At 40.4% G+C, this 21200-nt stretch overlaps 1 long non-coding RNA gene across 1 annotated transcript; it reads right to left on the bottom strand.

Annotated features, from left to right (window-relative positions):
• Positions 1-2633: 2633 nt before the first annotated feature.
• Positions 2634-10440, bottom strand: LOC132858987 (uncharacterized). Its single transcript, XR_009649697.1, has 3 exons — positions 10337-10440; positions 3312-3400; positions 2634-2925 (listed from the first exon to the last, which is right to left on the bottom strand). It is a non-coding gene; the product is annotated as an uncharacterized LOC132858987 (long non-coding RNA).
• Between the last annotated feature and the right edge of the window lie 10760 nt (positions 10441-21200).

Below are 21200 nucleotides of genomic sequence, written 5' to 3'. Positions count from 1 at the left end.
AATAAAAAAAAAAATTAAAAAAAAATCTTCTTCTATATATAAGTCACTCTATGAGTCTGGTTTATATCAAAAGTTATTATGTTAAAAGCTCTCATTTATTCGTCATTTTATATTGTCACTATTGCTAAGCTATTGCTGCTATAATGTTGCTTGTGTACAAAAATGGAGTTCTTTGATGACTCTTCAAGCCTGCTAAATGCTTGAATTAGAATTTGTTATGATCTCAGCCTGTCTTTGCCCAGGCTGGGCTTGTTTACACATATCTCAATCTTCCGTTCCTCTATTTCCTCTAACTCCCCTTATCTCCCCTCAGATCCTTCGCCTCGAGGTCAGCCAATTCATCCTGGTCGCACCATCAGGTCCTCACCTCACCATCCTCGTCCTTCTCCCTAACCAAGGCCAGTGCCTGCTGATGTCATGGCGAGCTATCGCTGCTTCATATCACCCCTGAGCTCATTACGTGTCTGGAGCAGCTCTGTTCTGGCCCTGAGTCCCCTGTTTACACTCTTTTCTTCTCCTGTCTGCTGAGTTACTATAATAAAGAGTCCCTCTTTTATTCACCCTCTGACTTGTGGTTAATATAATATAATATAATAATAATATAATATAATAATATAAATATATTCTCTTAAGGCTCCAGGATTTTTCACAACAGACACCTGAGATGGCACAGGCTTCCCATGACCCGAGAAGTTTGGATAAGCGGTAGAGAATGAATGAATGTATTAATGAATGAATGAATGATTCGGCTGGGTAAAATAATTTAAATGATAACATTTTGTTATACTTAATGTTCAAGAATATTAATTTTAATTAAACATTAATAGAGAACACTGAAATTTATTCAAGACATTTTTCACACTCACTTCATCTATCCACTGTATTTTTGTCCATCTGCCACCCAGCAGAAGGTTTTGAGGCATTCTCTAAAGTTAAGGACTGCCAGTCTGCATCTACATCTAGACTATCAGACTTTGTTCTGCCTGCACACACACAGACACATCCACCAATGTTTATACTGTTAGTTTTGGATTAGTGGTTTAGTATAATTTGGTTCATGTGATGTCAGACTCGGAGGATACGAGGCTAATGGGTGTTTAACGATTGGTGATGGATTGCCCTGTGACTTTTCTCCCCAGAAATATTTTAAGAAGACACCCTGTACTCTGATTGTAGTCTGCTGGAAAGAAGACTGCTGGGAAGCTACTGGGATTTCTGGGAAGAGCTTTCATCTCAGTTCATTTACACTCTGTAAGGCTTTCTTTAAAAAAATGAATAATTTCATAAATTTTGTATAAAAGTGTGTATATACTGAAAAAAGTGTACATTCTGTATAGTACTTTACCAGACTCAAAGTTTGCTCAATGTAATTTAGGAATAATGTGAAGAAAAAAATGTCAAAAATAACAAATACATATAAAACATAGAATACAATAAAGCAAACATTAATATATATCAAAGCGTATTGCAGACATGCCTAGTGAAACTGTTTAAATCCCCAACATTCTACCATCTAACAAGACAGTTTCACATTGTACCCTGTATTCATATTTTAGCCTCTTCTTAGGAAGGAAGACTGATGTGAGATTAGAATGAAAGAAAGCTGAGTCTCAGCTCATTTCAGCTCATTTCCACTTGATCTTTCTTTTAATAAACTAAAACATATTTTCAATAACTATTCTAATTACATTTGCTTATTTTATATATTATCTAAGGAGTGTATATTCTAAATGAATAATTCATGACTGTTCTTTACCAGGTTCCAATTTTTTAAAAGTGAAATCTTTTAAATGATGCAAAAATGTATAAAATTTGAGCATCTTTTTAAAATAGTTAATAGGTTTGGGGAATTACTCAATGTTCTATTGGCTATTGTTACTAAAGGAAATTAAGCTATATTAGTTATCGAGACACAAAATAATCAGAAACTGTTTTATTTGGACCAGCTTTAAGGGTTTTTTATGACTGAGGAACGACACACTTTAAATGTGTTCAATTGAGGAAAAGCTTCACAAAATACCAACCATCGACTAATCTGAATCTTTAATGTTTGAAGCCTCTTTGATGGCTGTTCATATTTATATATGGTTATTTATATATGATTATCTATTTATATATGGTTATTTATTCATTTTTATTTTTTTCTCTTTTTTTTTTTGTATTTTAGTTGCTACCTAAAATTCTATCTAAAATAAAGTGTCAAATCCATTATTGCTTTTGTATAATGTTTCACTACAGAATGAAATGTCACCGTCTGGTTCTCATGACACTAAACGCTGTCAAAGACGGTGTTACGTCCCCAGCAAGTCTAGGGTTGGGGGAACGAGTAAGACCAAAACTCAATATCGAAAACATATTCTTTTCAATATCGAAAACATATTCGTTCTTTTATTTTCCAAATATGGGAGGATTTCAAGGCTTCAAGAGGGGGCAAGGCCAAAATAAGAAACATAAACCCTCTAACTGTTAGAAAGAAACTAACTAAACTACCTAAGAAAACAAAACAAAATTTACAATACTAAACTAACTTCCTAACTAGCTCAAACAAGAGAAAACAACATGTGAAAGAAAATGGCACCCACCTCTCTACAAATCCCTTCCCAAAGAATTAACAACAACTTAATAGGCCAAGAAGTAACGAAAGTATGTGCAAAACAGTTAACTTAGAACAAAATAAATCAATGCTTTTAGGGTTGAGGAAAAAAGAAGCCTCACAACACAGCCTCCACACACACACACACACACACACTCATAAATGCCCCATTACATGAAAATAAAAGAAATGATACAGTACTTAATATAACCCTAGCTGGGTTACACTAATGTTTCAGCAGAACAAAGTGATTACAGTTTTTCCTCTCCAACCAGCAAGACAGGACTAGAAAGCACACACCGGTGGATGTAGGTGTCAGGATCCTCAGAGGGCTAGAAAACGAAATACATAAATACAGAATTTAGACTACAAACACAGCCACAAAGCAAAATAAGTAATGTTTGTGTTTCATTTGTTGTGGGATGGAAAGGGTTAATGAGGGAAAAGGAAACATCTGTGTCAAGTTTGAGGCTCTTCATGGGTAAATATGCATCCAGTATAAAACATAAATAAACAGCATTTACACCCTTCTAAAAGACTGGTTATTATGGGTATTTTTTTCTACCCAAAGACTGGGTTGAGGTTATTTTATTTTAATTTTTATTATTTTGCATGGCCAATTTTTGAGTAGCACAATTAGCATGTTTTTTAACCAAGTATTCTAGTGAGAGTGTAGGCATCTTAGGCACCTGCTAAGTTATCATGAAGTTAAACTCACCGTAAGAACATGGAAAAATTTGTTGGGCACTGCAGAGCCAGATGGGAAGAGCAGTGGCAGGGCGGTAAACACAGCGATGGCATGTTCAACTACAAAAATAAAAATAAATAAAAATAAAAAACACAAGAGAGGATATCTATATCGATATGCACTGAGGAATTAGGGTAACACTTTATAATAAAGTATACAGGAATAAAGTACTTCAAATCATTACCAAACTATTAGTTTATAGTTAAAATATTAATATACATATATTAATATATAAATAGTGAGTTCACGGTCACTGCATGAGCAATTATTAGTTATTATTACTAGTGAGTTAGCAATTATTGTTTAATTAGCTCATACTAAAAGGAATTAATAGGAGTAAATAGATTAATTCTGTTCAACTCACATTTATTTGTATAGAGCTTTTCACAATACATATTGTTTCACAGCAGCTTTACAGAGAATGTATGTCAACATTACAGTTTAGTGATCTGTTATCAGATAGCTGTGCCCAAAATGTATCAGTCCGCACCACTGTCTCTATGGAACCGGGCAGGAACCAAGCGCGTCTCCATTCTTAGTCGAGCCTGACACTTATCAGCCAATCAAAAAAGAGGCTACACAATAGCCAATCAGAAAATAGCACGATCTGGGTAAGATTTAACGCAACAACCAATAAAAACAATTGCGGTTGGCGGGGGGTTGGAGATGTCACGCTTGCCTGTCTTCAAAACTTGGCATGAATACGAAGAGGACTCAATTAAGTCCTGTTCGGACGGGACTAGTTTTACAGAGGGTCGTTAGAGAAATTTCAGTTTCACAGACGTACTTTGTGATTTTAGTCCTGTCCGAATCTGCCATGTCTGTCTTTTTCTCACACGACCTGTGTAAAAATTCCAGAGCAAATTGCCTACTGTTTTTCAGCAAAATCGGCGCTCCTCTGAGAAATCTAACCCCGTCTGAATGCGAGTGTCTGTGATTGCCGAAAATGTTTTTTCCAAAACGCGTATTCTTGTCTGTTTTGGTCAACGTGAACTACCGTATTAACCCTAGCGCACCGGTATTCAGGTTTCTGCTTTCTGCACACCAATAATGGATGTAAATGTGTTTGCTACCATTTTACTATGATCGGTCATATGACCATACGCAATCCACGCATCCTGGACATGTGGTCTTGTGCAACGCCCACATGTAAAACACAGACACTCCTACCTCCGTAATAAACACAGAGATGTTAGTCCCGTCCGAATCAATACATGAAATGACAGATGTCGGCTGAAAAAAATTCTAACTCAAACGTCGTTTGGAAAACTACAGTAGTCCCGTCCAAATAGTGCTATACATGAACTAATTTGATTCAAGACTGGCATCATTACATCATGCATAAAATTTTGGTGTCCACTTTTGCCTTTTTAAATAATACCATAACTTTTGTCTTACTGTGTAGTCATATAATATATAATATAAAACTCTTCCTGTTTTAAATTCTCACTGAGGGCTAAAACCCCCTAAAGATAAAATCCTAGAACTGCACCTGGTGTTTGGTAAGGATCACTGACCACAATTTAACCACATACCAAGTATTTGTTCAATTTCCATTTATTAATTTGTGTGTTTGTGTGTGTGTGTGTGTGTGTGTGTGTGTGTGCAAGATTGAGAGAGAGAGAGAGAGAGAGAGAGAGAGAGAGAGATTATGACTGGTGGTGTTTACTGTAAGTGTTTGTTGCCTTTTTGGACTCCTTTATCATTTGTAATGTTGCTCCCATATAAAACAGTTCAGCACAAGACCAGACATTTTTAGGGTCATGATTGAGGACAATGTCCCGTCCAGAGACAAGCTGTTTCGTGTTGAGGTTTTGTTCAAACCGACTATCAAAAATACCCTCTCTAATGAGTATGTGTGTTTTTTTTTTTTTTAAATTGGTTGTTGCGTTAAATCTTACCCAGTGTCACAACCTGGATGGAAGGAGACAGACCCGTACGCAGGATAGCTTCAAATGAAGGGGGTTTAATAAATAAAGAAGACATAGACAAAAATGACGATAAATGAAACAATGCAACTGACGACATTTAACAGGGACTAGACATGACGAGGGGTACACGCAACTAATGATCCGCGCTGCATTCAGCAACGCGGCTAACTTAAATACAATTAAGACAATGACAACATTAGGAACAGGTGAAGAAACAGGGAGGAGCAGACGAAGGCGGGGCAGACACGTGACAACAACAACAGCACATGGCCAAAAGTCCGGGCTGAATCATGACAACGGTATATGTGTAATTTTTTATGTGCATATGTGTATTGTTGAACTGAATGACGATTCAGTTTGATGGTTGATGTAGTGGAGGAGGAAGTGCGGTGTGGTGTGTAATAGGAGTGATTACGGCCGTAGTTGCATTGATTAAACAGATTGACAGATAGTTAGGAATTGGACAATTAAAAGTTATATGGGACTTATGAAAATAGAAAGTCCCAGAAGAGGATAAGGGGTAAGTAAGCACGACACCAGTGTTGTGTAAAATAGTAGAAAACAGAAAAAGTCAGGAGAAGGGACTAGAATATTATACTTTTAGAATATTGCAGAATATTAATAATATATTAATACTATACTTTTAGAATATTACTCAGGTAAAAGTCTTGAAGTAACTGATATATATATCTATAGATTATACTTGAGCATCAAAAGTGAATTGCTGATAGTTAATGTACTTAAGGAAGTAAAAGTGGGAAGTAAAATGTTAGTGATCTTCAATACGCATAAGATTAGGTTCTAGGATTTTATCTTTAGCCCTCAGTGTGAACTTAGAGACGTGAACTTACGTAGTAAGTAATTATCTAAAAGGTTACAAAAGATAGTTGAATAGTACATGTGTGTGTAATCTCCGTAAACAGTGTGTCCAATGATTAGTCGTTCATAAAAGAAAAAAAATAAATAGATACAATATTAATGTTGTATATGCATGTATATTATGTTTATGTTAGCATTGCATGTGTTGTTTGCATTAATATTGTTTGGGTTGTTAATATTGTCTGCACTATCACCTGACCTGTCACAGCTTTTGGTTGTCTTGCGCTCTTTTCAGCTCGGGCAGCGCATGCACGTGCCGTGCTTCTCCATAGAGCGTGCGGAGCGCAGTGGTGTAATGTAGCTTGAGCTTGAAGCAGTGCGGTCAGTCACACATACTTTTGCTGATTTCATTTCGTAGTTTCATGCTTAGGGATATATAGGGATATTTTTTTTTTTTTGTAATGATACATCAACTGATGCTAAGCTAGGGCACATCATCAGTGATGTTCCTGATCTCATTGGGTGTTTTGGGTCTTTCAAAACATCAGACACCCTCCTTCAGGTGACCCAACTGAGGTTGATCATGCCTCAGCTTGTGCCCTAGCAGCATTTGTCCACGGATCTGCTCTTTTGATCCAGAGCCACCTCGAAGCCTTCTCTGCAGCCTCTGTGCTATTACAGATAGCCCTCCTTCTTCTCTCACCCGTGATCCCGAGTGCAGTGTAGGCCCTGTAGAGGGACTGCCCTGCAAAGCCTCTGCACCCCACCTCCACAGTAAGCACCTTGCCTTCCAGCCTTGGTTATGGCAGTCGTTGACGAGGCCTTCATATTTCGCCCTCTTCCGCTCAAAAGCTTCCTCCATTCGGTCCTCCCATGGCACAGTGAGCTCCAACATGACCAGGTTCTTTGTTCCCTCAGATACCAAGACAATGTCAGGTCTCAAGGTGGTATTGACGACATGCTGGGGGAACTTAAGTTGTCGACACAAGTCCACTTTCAGCTGCCAATCCTGTGCGGTGTTCAGAAGCCCTGATGTTACCCTGGCAGATCTTTCTGGTTTCTCTCCAGCCCTGATGAAGCTGATGGTTTGCTTGGGGTGCTTTGACTTCCAGCAGTTGTTGATAGTAGCCTGGATGTTCTCTGCAATTGTTTTAAGCACCTGGTCATGCCTCCAGCGATACCGGCCTTCCCCCAAAGCTCTTGGGCAGCAGCACAAGATATGCTCAAGAGTTCCCTTTCTCTGGCACAAGAAACATCCTGGTGTATCGACCAGACCCCAGGTGTACAGGTTGGATTGGCTAGGGAGGATGTCATAGACTGCCTGCACCAGGAACTTGATGCGGTGTGGCTCTGCCCGCCAAAGGTCAGCCCAGGTGATCTTCCTCTCCATAGCTTGTTCCCATCTAGTCCAGGCACCCTGACGTGCCATTCCCACTGCTTTGCTGGACCTTTCCTCCTCCACCGCAGCCCTCACATCACCTTGAACTAACTGCCTCCGCTCCTTCCCCCGAGCCTTGTCGAACCGGGGCCCTTGAAAGGTTCCTAGCCCAGCCCTTCCTCTGGCCACTGCTCCCACCAGAACACCATGGTGCAGCCGTGACTCTGCCTGGTCTACTGCTGCCTCTGCCCTCCATTTCCTGCCAGTCTTGACCACTACCCCTGCCCCGGAGACTTTAGGGTCCCTAAAGTCTTGAACTCCTCTTCGATGGATTTTAGAGGAAGCTGCAGCTTGCAGGTGTTTCCGTAAAGGGCGATGCTACTTAAGCTCCTCGGGAGTCCCAGCCATCTCCTTAGGAAGCAGCTGACTCTCCTTTCCAGTTCTGAGATGGTGGTAATCGGAAACTCATACAGGAGCAGAGGCCACAGTATCCTTGGTAGTCCCAGGGGTAGGGGATACCAATCCTTGGTAATCCCATGTTGGTATACCCATGCCTTAAACTTTCCAGGGAGCCCAGTTTTATCAACATTATTCAGCCACCTCTCCAACTCCTCACAGGTGTTTCTGATGGATGTTGTATCCCTGAGGCTTCTGTCGAAAGTCTTTCCCAGGCTTTTAACTGGTTTTTCAGACAGGGTTGGGATTTGAGTTCCTGATATGGTAAAAAGAAACTTCTCCACCACCCTGCCCTTCTTCAGCACTAAGGATCTGGATTTAGCAGGCTTGAATGACATCCTGGCCCATTCAATCAGCCTCTCCAGCCCCTTAAGGATCCATCTGGCCCCAGGCACTGACTCCGCTGTCACTGTGAGGTCATCCATAAAGCCACGGATTGGTGGTTGCCGTGTTCCAGTTTTGGATTTGGGCCCTCTACACTCCGGTTCAGCAGATTTCACCAACATATTCATTGCTAGGGCGAACAGGATCACTGAGATGGTGCAACCTGTGATGATTCCTACTTCTAGCCTATGCCACTCTGATGTTGTTGACCCAGATGAGACTGTCAGCATAAAATCACTGTAGTAATCCTGGATAAGGTTCCTCACTATGACAGGAACATGGTGCCTCTCCAGAGCCTCCTGTACCAGTTTGTGGGGCATAGAGCCATAGGCATTGGCCAGGTCTAACCACAGCAGCACCAGATCGCCCCTGTTCTCCTTTGCTTCTCTGAGGAGCTGTGTAACCACGCCTGTGTGCTCTAGGCAGCCTGGGACACCTGGTATGCCACCTTTCTGCACAGAGGTGTCAATGTATCCATTTTTGAGGAAGAACTCTGCCAAACGCTTTGCAACTATGCTGAAGAAGATCTTTCCTTCAACACTTAGAAGCTAGATGATTCTGAACTGGCTGATGGTCTTAGAGTCTTCCTCTTTTGGGATCCAAACTCCCTCTGCAAACCTTTTTTTTTTTTCTTTTTTTTTTCTTTTTTTTTTTTTTTCGTTTTTCCTTTCCTCCAGCTAACCTTTAAGATCCTCCACAGCTGCTGTAGCAGCTTGGGACAGTATTTATACACCTTGTAAGATGTTCCGCTTGGTCCTGGTGCAGACCCAGACCTTGCCTTCCTAACCACTTCCTGTACCTCTTTCAGGAGTGGCTCCCTCAGGTCGAATGCCTCCACAGGCTCTGATGGTGTTATCAAGGCGTCACACTGCCCCAGCTCTTGTTCTCTGGAGGGGTCGCTAAAGGTATTTGAAAGGTGTTGGTTGATTTCCTCCTTCGAAGAAACTAGGCGTCCACCTTTCTTCTGCCCAAGGAGCTGCTTGGTGAACTCGAATGGGTTCCTAATAAAGGCTGCTCTCCTCCTAGCCCTCTCCCTTCGCCGCCTCCTATGTTGTTCGGCTCTGCGCAGGGTACGAAGCTTCTTCCTTAAGATGCAGCGCAGCTCTTCCAGTGGCCCACGCTCCTCTTTACCGGCTGCCTTGTACTGCTTCTTTAGGGTTTTCAGCTCTATTCGAATGTTATGGATTTTGACTGCCCTCTGGTTTTTGGTGTATGGTTTCTTTACTCCTCTCCCCTCCTCCACACCAAACCTCTCCACCGCCAATCTCACTATGATGGTCGTCATAGTTTGCAGCCTCCTCTCCACATCACCCTTGGCCGTTGCTTCCAACACCTTATCCACATCGTCATCAAACGCCTGCCACTCTGCTGTTTTACATGCTTGAGGCCACCTGATCCTCCTATTCTCGGGCTGCATGACTGGAGGGACAGTTTGCACCACTTGGAGGCTCTGGGCTCTATGGGGTGCTTCCGGGCCCTGCTCCTCCTCTGACTCACTAGGCCCTAGGCCTGTGCATTGTGGTGCTTGCCGTTGCTCCAGACATTTCATCCGTGACTGATGGATCTTCAGTCCTCTTGCATTTTTGCAGATCTTTCCGCAAGGACATACCGCGCTCATAGTCGTTTTTCCATTGCTAATGGTCGATAACCTTAAATCCGTCCGAATGGGATTCTCCTTCTCCCCCCCTCTCGGGCTCCCCTGGGGGTATTGTTCATTTAATTGATCCGTAGCTAGATTTGGGTTCCTCTTCACAGAGGCTGCGGCTAGGGGTGCTTGATATATATATATATATATATATATATATATATATATATATATATATATATATATATATATACATATATTAATCATATAGAAATATACGATATCTTATCAAGACAATTTAAATAATTTAAAAATCAAAGTAAAATACAGATGGGTGAATTTACTACTCAAACACAGTATTTACAGAAGAGATTGTACCTCAACACGTTATAAATAGTTAAAATCCCGAGGAGAATAAGAAAAGAGAAGACTTGGGCCGTACCTTACAGTATATACAGGAACAGAAACGTCATTCCGCTCATAACATCAATCATAATTTAACATCAACGCCACAGACCCACACACACACACACAACTTCCATCTCGTCCACTTCCTCGTCAGTACGTCACAATCCAGACGTACATACACCACTACTGACCTCTACTGGTCAACTGGTCAACTTCCATCCCATTCACTTCCTCGTCAGTACGTCACAATCCAGACATACATACACCACTACTGACCTCTACGGGTCAACTGGTCAACTTCCATCTCGTCCACTTCCTCGTCAGTACAGTGCATCACAATACATACATATATACACCACTACTGACCTCTACTGGTGAATACAGTGAATAGACTTGAGTCAGGTACTGAAGAAGAGATAGATAGACTTAGAGACTGACATTAAGAGGAGTAAGAACGATGTGAAGAGTGTATAAGGAGAGAAGGGGTTTAGAAGGACAGACCTTTTGATCAACTTTTTGATTAATTAATTTTTTCCATGTGATATTTGGCATGAGAAAGTATAAGCGATCTGGAGGCCTTGACTGCTGAGCCCAGTATTGAGAGTCCTAGTTGGAAACCCCTGGTGAACAACAGCTTAGATACCATTGACCAGTGTGTAAGTAAATAAAAACCCAGTGAATGAATGCTGGTAGACTTGTATGCTGAGCAGCTGCAATAATTCCTAATTTATATTCCTAAATTAATAACTTCCTAATTTAGTTTAAGTATTAAGTTAAATTAAGTTTTAATTTTAATTGATTAATTTGAACTCTGATTGAATTGATTGATAAACTGAGTTACTGATTTAGTTGACGGGCTGATTAATTGATTCATTGATTGATTATTGATTAAGTAACTGAGTAACTGATTTATTTGATTGGATGGGTAATTGGTTGAGTGTTTAATTGATGGATAATTTATTATTAACTGGTTAATTGGTTAATTATGTAGTTAATTGATTGTAATTAGTTTTTATTTTGTTATTTTTAATTTTAATTGAGTTTTTTAATTAATTAATTTTTGAATTTTAATAATTACAACTTGATTTTATATTAATTAACATTTGTTTAAATTTTGATTTAACATTTTGATATATCGTATAACATTTGAGTTGCTACATTGTGAACTGATTAAATCCTCGTGAGACCCTTTTTATTGACATAACATTCAATTAACTCATTTAATTCATTCAATTAACATTCAATCAAGAGGGCACTATAACCTTACTAGTATTACTCATTGAATAGACAGTGCCACAAGGGCTAGACAAGGGTGCATGATGGAGAAAGGGAAAATCACACCAGCTACAATCATAATAATAATGCACAAAGACACTGAAAAGGATATCAAAAAGTACATGAGAAAATGGCACGAGCGAACACATGGAGAGTTGCAGTGGCCTGAGGGTGAGACAGTTGATGAGAAAAATGTAAGAAGATGAAAGAAAGAATAGAGTGTTGGGGTGAAATAAAAAGAGAGAGTACGGACAATGAAGAAATGGGAAATAGTGGATTGGTTTGAACAAAAGGAAACAGGAGAAGAGAAGAGAAATTAAAAGGAGAACAGAGTAAAGAACAGGAGAAAGAGAAGGTTATAACCCCACCATGAGGTGAATGTGAGGAGCAGCTCCGGCCCCCAGCTTATAATGAACATTACCGATCTGAGTATTATGGGAATACCCATCGCTACAGTTGGGACAAGGATACGACGTACAAGAAGTAGAACTTGAAATTACAAGCGGGCAGGTCAAAGGGTTCATACGACAAGTATCAGCAGGAGAAAAAGAAAAAGACATGAAGCAAAGACCCGAGGAGCCCAGCTCCCCTCTCTCAGTCGACCACGATAGAAGAAAAGAGGAAGAAAGTGTAAGACGAAAAGACACACCGGCGGGAAGGCCAAAGAGCCCGCAGATGACGGCTAAAAAAGGAAGTGTTGGGAAGGAATCATGGTGGGAGGACCCAATAAACCTCACAGAACGATGGTTACGAGAAAACTATCGTGAACAGGGGCAGCAGTCCCTACCAGCCCACAGCACTCCTAGGATATGGGAACACCTGCAACAACAGCCTAGGGACCTATATAGATTAACCCGGAGCGGGACAGGGTCAGAGTACCAACCGGACAAGTACTGTGAAGATATGAGCAATCTCTGCAAGACATTAGACGAGTTGAGTACTCAGGTTCAGCGGACACTCATGGAAGGCCAGGAAAAGGGATGGCAGTATAAGGATGAGAGAGCAAGTTTAACAGCTGAAAAAGAACCAAGCGATACAGGTGACCGTCAAACACACCAGACATTGAGCAAAAAAAGTGATGACCTGATAGGCCAGGAAGAACGGCTGGAAGGAGGAGAACCACAGCAAAGAGAAAGAGGCATGTGGGCAAGACTAGTTGGGAGGGTGAAAATAACTCCACTGGAAAACAGAGACAAATGGATTTGTGAAGGGAAACAGGAGGTAACCAAAGAAGCTCTGGAACAAAGCCAGCTAGCAGAAGAAGGAGCACTGGAACTGAATGAACAGGCATCCCAGCTGGAGCTAAAGTTAAAAGAATTAGAAGTGGAACAGGAGAATACAAGCCAAAGGCTGAGAAACTTACAGCATGAACAAGGAGAAACAACTGCAGAAATAGACAAACGGCTGTGGATGCAGGAAGAAAGGATGGCCGAGACCGCTGAAGACCGAGCTGAGAAAATGAGGCCCTATGTGAAGGGAAGGAGAGACAAGTCAAGATGGAACTTATTACAGAAAAAAGACACATAACAACGAGATCACAAGCGCAGAGCCAACAAGAAGAAATGGAGGAAAGGAAAATTGAAGACACTAGTGAAGAGGAAGAAGAAGAAGAGGAGACAACACAAGGGACAATAGCACAGTGTCTCCTAATAGTCAAAGGGAGGCAGGCACACTATGTGCCTTGGACCTTCATGGATGTGACTGGATTAATACAAAGGTTGCCAAATGTGTGTGAGGGAGCACAACGGTGGATCACCAGATTTGAAGAACAAACATCCGGACAGCACTTGGCCATAGGCGATCTGAAGGCAATCCTATGCCAGACCGTAGAAAAAGCTAAAATGATAGAAATACTTGATAATGCTAAATTGAGGAGAATGGCAGACGATCCAAGGGGAGACGGTATAGCCTTCGGTCCACACAGGAATACCCTATGGAATGTGCTAAGGGATATGTATCCAACTAAAGCCGACCCAGGAAAGGTAGAAAAGATAAAACTGGACGAGGAAGAAGGATTCTCAATTCATACTAAAGCTTCAAGACTCCTGGAGAGAAGAGATGGGAGCACCCTGGGATGAAACACCGGCAAGCATGACCCTGTTCAAACTCATGTTAAAATGAGCACTCCCAACGGAAGTTCAGGATCAGCTGGAAACAGTAGTGGGTTTGAATACTATGCCCTGGGCCACGTTTGAAGCTAACGTAATACATTATGCAGAACTACACAGAAAAAGGAAGCAAAGAAAGCTGCTGAAGATCTGCTAGTGCAATTACATAAAGCACAGTTGGGGGAGCTAGTGAGAAATAAGCAAGAGAGTCATGAGAAGAAGAAAAAAGAAGACAAAGAGTACACCACAAAACAGAACAGACAGCACCAACCTCGAGTAGTGGTGGGATGCCACAGGGGGTGATGGCACAACCACAGCCTCTGCCCCCAACCATGATGCAATATCCAATGGGATACCCAATGAATTATCCCATGAATCTTCAGTATGCTCCTCAACAGCAGGGCTGGGGACCAAATAGAGGTCGAGGAAGAGGAAGACAAGGAAGACAACCTCCCCTACCAAGACTGGCCTGGGGAATGGGAGGACAAGGAAGAAATTGCTGGATTTGTAATAGTCCAGGTCACTGGAAGTGAGAGTGGCCCTACTTACCATATGGGGCGCCAGGAGGAGGATTTTTCCAGAGTAATCAAGGAAGACAGAGAATGCCTGCACCAATGCTTCAACAAGGAACAGAGCAGCCCGGAATGCAGCAAGTGCCTGCAGCAGCACCACCAGAAAACTAGGCAGGCCAATGGATGGGCCCAGGATCTCAGGGACAAGCCCCAGTTCCACCTGGAGGGAGCCCAATGGGCCCAGCTCCAGGAGGGATGTGAGGATGCCTAGAGAAGCCAGAGGGGGAGCTGGTGCAGTGTACCACCTCATTGCATCCTGCACAAGATCCAATTGGAAATGAAGTACAGGCCCCATTCCTGATTGACACAGGAGCAACATTTACTAGTATTGGAAAAGAAGGCTCAAAGCTTCCCCTCACACGTAGAGCAATTAAGACGGTGGGCTTCTCAGGAAAAACTCAGACTCTACACTTTACCGAGCCTCAGTGGATTACTGTGGAAGGAATAGTAGTGCTAGCACCTTTACTATATTCCCCAGACACTAGTGAGCCAAGAAGAAGAAAGTGAGCCAAGAAGAAGAAATAATGGATCTGGACAAAGTGTACTGGATGGAAATTAAAGACAAAGACACATCAAAAATATGGCAAGAATACTCTGAATCGAAACCATGGTTGAATTACATAAGTCCGGATTGCTGTGAAGCCAGAAAACCATTGCACTGTACCCTGAGATATGATGAAGGGGAGAAAGATGAGGAATATGCAACACTATGGGAAGAACAACTAGAAGGGAAACAATATGATATTAGGGTGGACAATATAATTATTGGCCAGCAAGGAGTCGCTGCATATGCCATACTCCCAGAAGAGATTCAAGGATGAATCACACAGTCTCCCACATCTCCCTGATGATCTGGCAAGGTAGTAAATCCAAAGATTTAGGGCCTATGATAAGAGAGGCAGAAAGGGTAGTGAAATGGAACATGACTAGCAACCCTAGAGTACATATGTCAGAAGATAGAACATTTTTAAGAATAGATTATAAAGGTACAGAAGAAGTAGTAGCTACAACTTTGTTAGTGAGTCAGCAAACAAAGATACAAGTAAGGGTAGAAGTAGAGGTACAGATGCCACAGATAGCAGATGAGGAGGAATTAACAAAGAAAGAAGTAGAGGAAGCGCTACGTCAAGTTCCAGAGCAACTGTGGACCTAACATGCAACAGATGTAGGACTAGTTAAGTCAGCAGGGCTAGCAAAAATACAGGTTAGACCCAACGCACTATTACCCAATCAGAGACAGTATCCATTGTCTAAACAAGCCGAAGAAGGGATAGGACCAACTATAAACGGGCTAGTGGAAGCAGGGGTTTTAATCCCCACAAAAAGTCAAAGCCAAATTCAGAAAAATGGAGACTGGTACATGATTTATGACCAGTCAATCAAATAGTGGTAGCAGAGACCCCTGTGGTCCCAGATCCACACACGTTATTATCAAACATTCCAGAAGGGACAAAATACTGTAGTATACAGTAATTGATTTGTGTTCTGCATTTTTTAGTGTTCCACTGCACCCGGAGTCTCAGCACTTGTTTGCATTCACGTATCGTGGACAGCAGTATACAGTATATGTCAGAAGACAAAACGTTTCTAAAGATAGATTATAAAGGGACAGAGCAGGTAGTAGCTACCCCTATGTTAGTAAGTCAGCAAACAATCCTCCCAGTCCAAACTTTTTGGGGCCCCTTAAGGACCCTGAATCAAAATTTCGACTTTTTTTCGAAAATTATTGTCTTTGAGACTCCAGAGAATATTACTGCACTGGATTGGTCTTGATCAGGTGAAAAACCTAGGACTAGTTAGCAAAAGAAGGTTTCGGATAAAATGCGCTATAGCGAAAAAATTTAACGGCGGAAATGAAATTGGAGATATACGTTTTTTAAGTCATGAGCCAAGGATTCCAATGATATAAAGCACTTGAGATTTGGACATATGGGTTTTAGGGGTTTAGGGGTTATGGGGACAAACACGTTTTGGGGCGCTGAAGCGCCCCAAATTGTCCGATTCCGCTGAGATTTTGGCCCTGAGTAACTGTGACCAGTACTACCATCTGACTAAGTTTGAGCTCTCTAGGCCTTATGGTTTGGGCTGCACAACCGTTTCTAGGGCGGAATAATAATAATAATAATAATAATAATAATAATAATAATAATAATAATAATAATAATAATAATTAAAGCTGCAAGCAGCATTTCCCGGGTTCAATCGTTTAAGGCCTTTAGGGATTTTCACATACACAAAGTGACCCGCAAGTTACAGAGGGTGCCACAATATATGTCATGTCATGCTACAGTGTATTATACGAGTGTATGTATACTACGAGTATTATACGAGTAATACGAGTCAATATCTGTGCTCGGATTGAATGAAAATCATCATTGGCTAGCTGTGTCAGCGTTCTGTGATAGGCTAGTCACAGCGCCCCTCCCCTACAGTGATAGGCTAGTCACAGCGCCCCTCCCCTACAGTGATAGGCTAGTCACAGTGCCCCTCCCCTACACACATACAGATGTATTGTGTAGCTGTGTCTCGCTCTGCTCACTCACAGTCACACACAGAACAGCTCTCTGTCTCTCCCTCAGTCACTCGGGTTCGCGGGTCTTTTCCGTTAACGTTTAGAGTTTCTTCAGCTTTTTACTTCGGGTTGTAAAGTTAATAATACGTACTTACTAACCAGTAGAGTTCTTTTAAATGTGGGTTCGTTCAGACGTGGTGCTTGCTTGGTAGAATGCGACTCGCATTGCATCTCTGCCTGTCGGAGATTTTTTTCTTTTTTAAACCTTCAGCTGTCTCTAACCAGTAACCAGACACTGTGTGTCTGACACATTTTTGCTGTATTTCATAAAAACATAAAGGTAGTAAGCTAGTGTTATAAATATTACAAATTAATTATTACTGGTTAAAGCCCCGCCCATTTCAAGACAAGCCCCGCCCACTTGAGATTTTGGCCCTGAGTAACTGTGACCAGTACTACCATCTGACCAAGTTTGAGCTCTCTAGGCCTTACGGTTTGGGCTGCACGACCGTTTCTAGGGCAGAATAATAATAATAATAATAATAATAATAATAATAATAATAATAATAATAAAAATCTGAGGAAATACAATAGTGTTCCAGCGCTTCACGCTTGAACCCTAATAATAATAATAATAATAATAATAATAATAATAAAAATCCTAACAAAAACAATAAGTTTCCAGCACTTCGCGCTTGAACCCTAATAATAAAAATCCTAACAAAAACAATAGGTTTCCAGCGCTTCGCGCTTGAACCCTAATAATAATAATAATAATAAAAATCCTAACAAAAACAATAGGTTTCCAGCACTTCGCGCTTGAACCCTAATAATAATAATAATAAAAATCCTAACAAAAACAATAGGTTTCCAGCGCTTCGTGATAATAAAAATCCTAACAAAAACAATAGGTTTCCAGCGCTTCGTGATAATAAAAATCCTAACAAAAACAATAGGTTTCCAGCGCTTCGCGCTTGAACCCTAATAATAATAATATGAAATAAATAAAATTTGAGCTTAAACTTTAAAAATTGAGCTTAAACTTCAATTAATTTTTATTGTCATTCCTTCTCACTACAGAAATGTTGAGTGAGAAAAAACAGAAACACAATGATACATTTTAAAGAGTCAGACATTAGACTGTACACAACACTGTACAATACCATCCATTATACAAGGCTGTGTGGATGAGCTTTTATAGGAATGATAATTTATCATATTGTTAGAACAGTTAGACACAAGTGCAGGTAAGTGTTCTGTTTAACCAGGAAGACAATTCCAAAATGTAAGGTAAAATCTCTGTGATAAACAGACCAAAGTCGAGCAATCAGCAAGCAGGAAATCCAAAGCAAAACAGTGGACACAAACATGAGCAAAAACAAGATGTTAGTAGGCTGCTGTGTTTGCTGGGAAATGGAGTTTGTGTTGTGGTTTTACCTGGTATATGTAATAAATAACACACATTAATACAAACATAGCATTTAAGTTACAGTCACAAATATTTAGATATTGGTTTAGCAAACTCAATGAAGATTAACCAGTGGTACAAAGATCACTCCGGAGAGCAGGGGTGTGGCAGCCAATTTCAGACTTTGTATAAGATAAAATGTATGTATGCTATATTTCCTCCCAACAAAGTTATAGACTGATTGTATCCTTAGTCTGTGTCTTACTGAACCGGTATTGATCTGTTCATTGATAGACTTCAAAGCACTTTTAAACAATACTCTGGATATGTCAGGACTCTGCTCAAACATTCCCTGCTGGAACTTTAGTGGGCCTTCATGGAGCGTGTTGTGTCATGTGTTTTACATCTGGACTCACCTGTTCCTAATTGCCTGTTAATCATCATGTAACCGCTTTGTTGATGTGTAGAGAAATTATATTCAGTATTACACTTTTTGGTATCTGTTTGGTTTTAGATTTTTTAGAGTTTTTTTTTTTTTTTTTTTTTTTTTTGGCAAAGTCTAATCTGGCCTTTCTATTCTTGAGGCTTATGAATGGTTTACGATCATCTACTACTGTTGTCTTCCGTGGACGGCCAGGCCTTTTTATGTTGCTGAGCTCACCATTGCAATCTATTTTTTATCAGAATCTACCAAACTGTTGATCTGGCCACTCCTAAAGTTCTCGCTATCTCTCTGATGGATTTGTTTTGTTTCATTCATTCATCTTCTACCGCTTATCCGAACTACCTCGGGTCACGGGGAGCCTGTGCCTATCTCAGGCGTCATCGGGCATCAAGGCAGGATACACCCTGGATGGAGTGCCAACCCATCGCAGGGCACACACACACACTCTCATTCACTCATTCAGTAGTAGTAGTAGTAGTAGTAGTACTAGTAGTAGTAGTAGTAGTAGTAGTAGTACTAGTAGTACTAGTAGTAGTAGTAGTAGTACTAGTAGTAGCGGTATGAGTAGCAGAAGCAATTTTCGAAAATGTGCAAATGTAGCACTGGGTTAAAAAAATAAATACTACTAATAACACTAGTACCCTGCAACTATTTGTAACCGTTGTGAGTTTTTTATTTATTTATTATTTTTAAACTTTTAGTATCATGTACATCTGCTGCTTTTCTGTTATGTTTTTGGTTCAGCTCTAAAAATATTTAGTACATCTGTCAGGAATTGATAGCAGTGTTTGAATGATTTTGCATTAAAACTATTTACATTTCAAAATTAGTTATTACTTTGTTTATTAGAACTCGCCTCTGTGTATCAGCCAAAGATGAAGTCCAATCTGAGAGAGAGGTTTAGAAGAATTAATGAAGGAATGTCACAGCATGGAAGCTCAGCACTTCTGAATGAGATATATACTGAGCTCTACATCACAGAGGGTTGGAGTGGAGACATCAATAATGAACATGAGGTGAGACAGATTGAGGCAGCGTCCAGGAGACCAGCAACACAGGAGAAACCCATCAAATGTAATGATCTCTTTAAAGACAAGTCCATCAGAACTGTCTGATGGACTTGGGAAATTCCTACAAGGGAAAGAAAAATTAAAGGAGAGATTGATTGCCATGTGTGATTTCTATACACTTCTTTCATGCGTTTTATTTATTTATTTATTTATTTTTTAAATTTTAAATGTGATTTTTATGCAAACGTCTTGAAAAATCACATGTCTCCCTGCCCACAAGACTGACTCGGTTTGAAACCTACCACACCTAAGAATTAAATATTAAATTCAGATTTGATATAACTGTTAGTCTACATAAATATTCCTGCTGCCAATCATGCATCAATTTTTCAGTCCTTTATAGTTTATTGACGTTGGCAATTTAATTATATACAAAATGTGGTTTCTCTATACCCGGGGTCACCAACGCGGTGCCCGTGGGCACCTGGTCGCCCGCAAGGAGCACTTAAGGTGCCCGCGAGGTATGTTCTAAAAACAGCACTGGTCAAAATATAGCTCAGTCTAAAAAATGTTCTTGCTGTAGTTTTTGAATAAAAAAACACTTGCATTAATGTAGATTTTAAAATGATGATATTTAATTTAATTTTATTTAATTTTAAAAAAATTAAAACAAAAATGTTTTATGTATATAACGAACTCTGGCCTTTTCTGAAGTCAAATGTCAATATTGCACGCACGTCACGTTCAACTACTAACACAAGGAAGCGGTGCAGCAACTAGTTGTGATTTACCCCCAAAAACATGGCAGAAAAGCAACAGAAAACATACCATTTTCACGGTGTTTGGGAGGAAGATTTCTTTTTTTACATCAGTCAAAGAAAAGTGTGTGTGTGTCTCATTTGCGGGACAACTGTTGCGACGGCAAAGCAGCACAATGTGGCAAGACGGTTTCCTCCCCCGGTCCAAAGACATGCATGGTAGGTTGATTGGCATCTCTGGAAAATTGTCAATAGTGTGTGATTGCGTGAGTGAATGAGGGTGTGTGTGCCCTGCGATGGGTTGGCACTCAGTCCAGGGTGTATCCTGCCTTGATGCCTGATGACACCTGAGATAGGCACAGGCTCCCCGTGACCCGAGGTAGTTTGGATAAGCGGTAGAATATGAGTGAGTGAGAAACCTATTCACTCAGTTCTTTTTCACTCGGTTTCTTTACACTGTATCACGAAAACTCTGGGTCCACCAAAAAGTTCCCCATAGATGTGACAAATTCAGAAAATGAATGAAAATCCTTGGTCTTGTCATATATTGGGTTTTTGACCGAAGATCAAATTCAGAATATTTGAAAATATCCTAAAATGATCGTCACACACTGTGTATACATTTTACACTATGTTTTTTTTTTTTTTTTTTTGCTTTCTTTGTTTGGCCACATCATTATCACAATTTTATACAGACATCCATTAAATCCAGCTCAGTATGAGCTTGGATATTATATTACCATATGTACAATAGATTATATTAAATTATAGCAGTGATGTCTTTTTGTGACTAATGTGAATAATGTGTTT

The sequence above is a fragment of the Tachysurus vachellii genome, chromosome 16 (genome assembly GCF_030014155.1).
Source record: "Tachysurus vachellii isolate PV-2020 chromosome 16, HZAU_Pvac_v1, whole genome shotgun sequence".
NCBI classification, from domain to species: Eukaryota; Metazoa; Chordata; class Actinopteri; order Siluriformes; family Bagridae; genus Tachysurus; species Tachysurus vachellii.
This window is presented reverse-complemented; position numbering and strand designations above follow the sequence as displayed.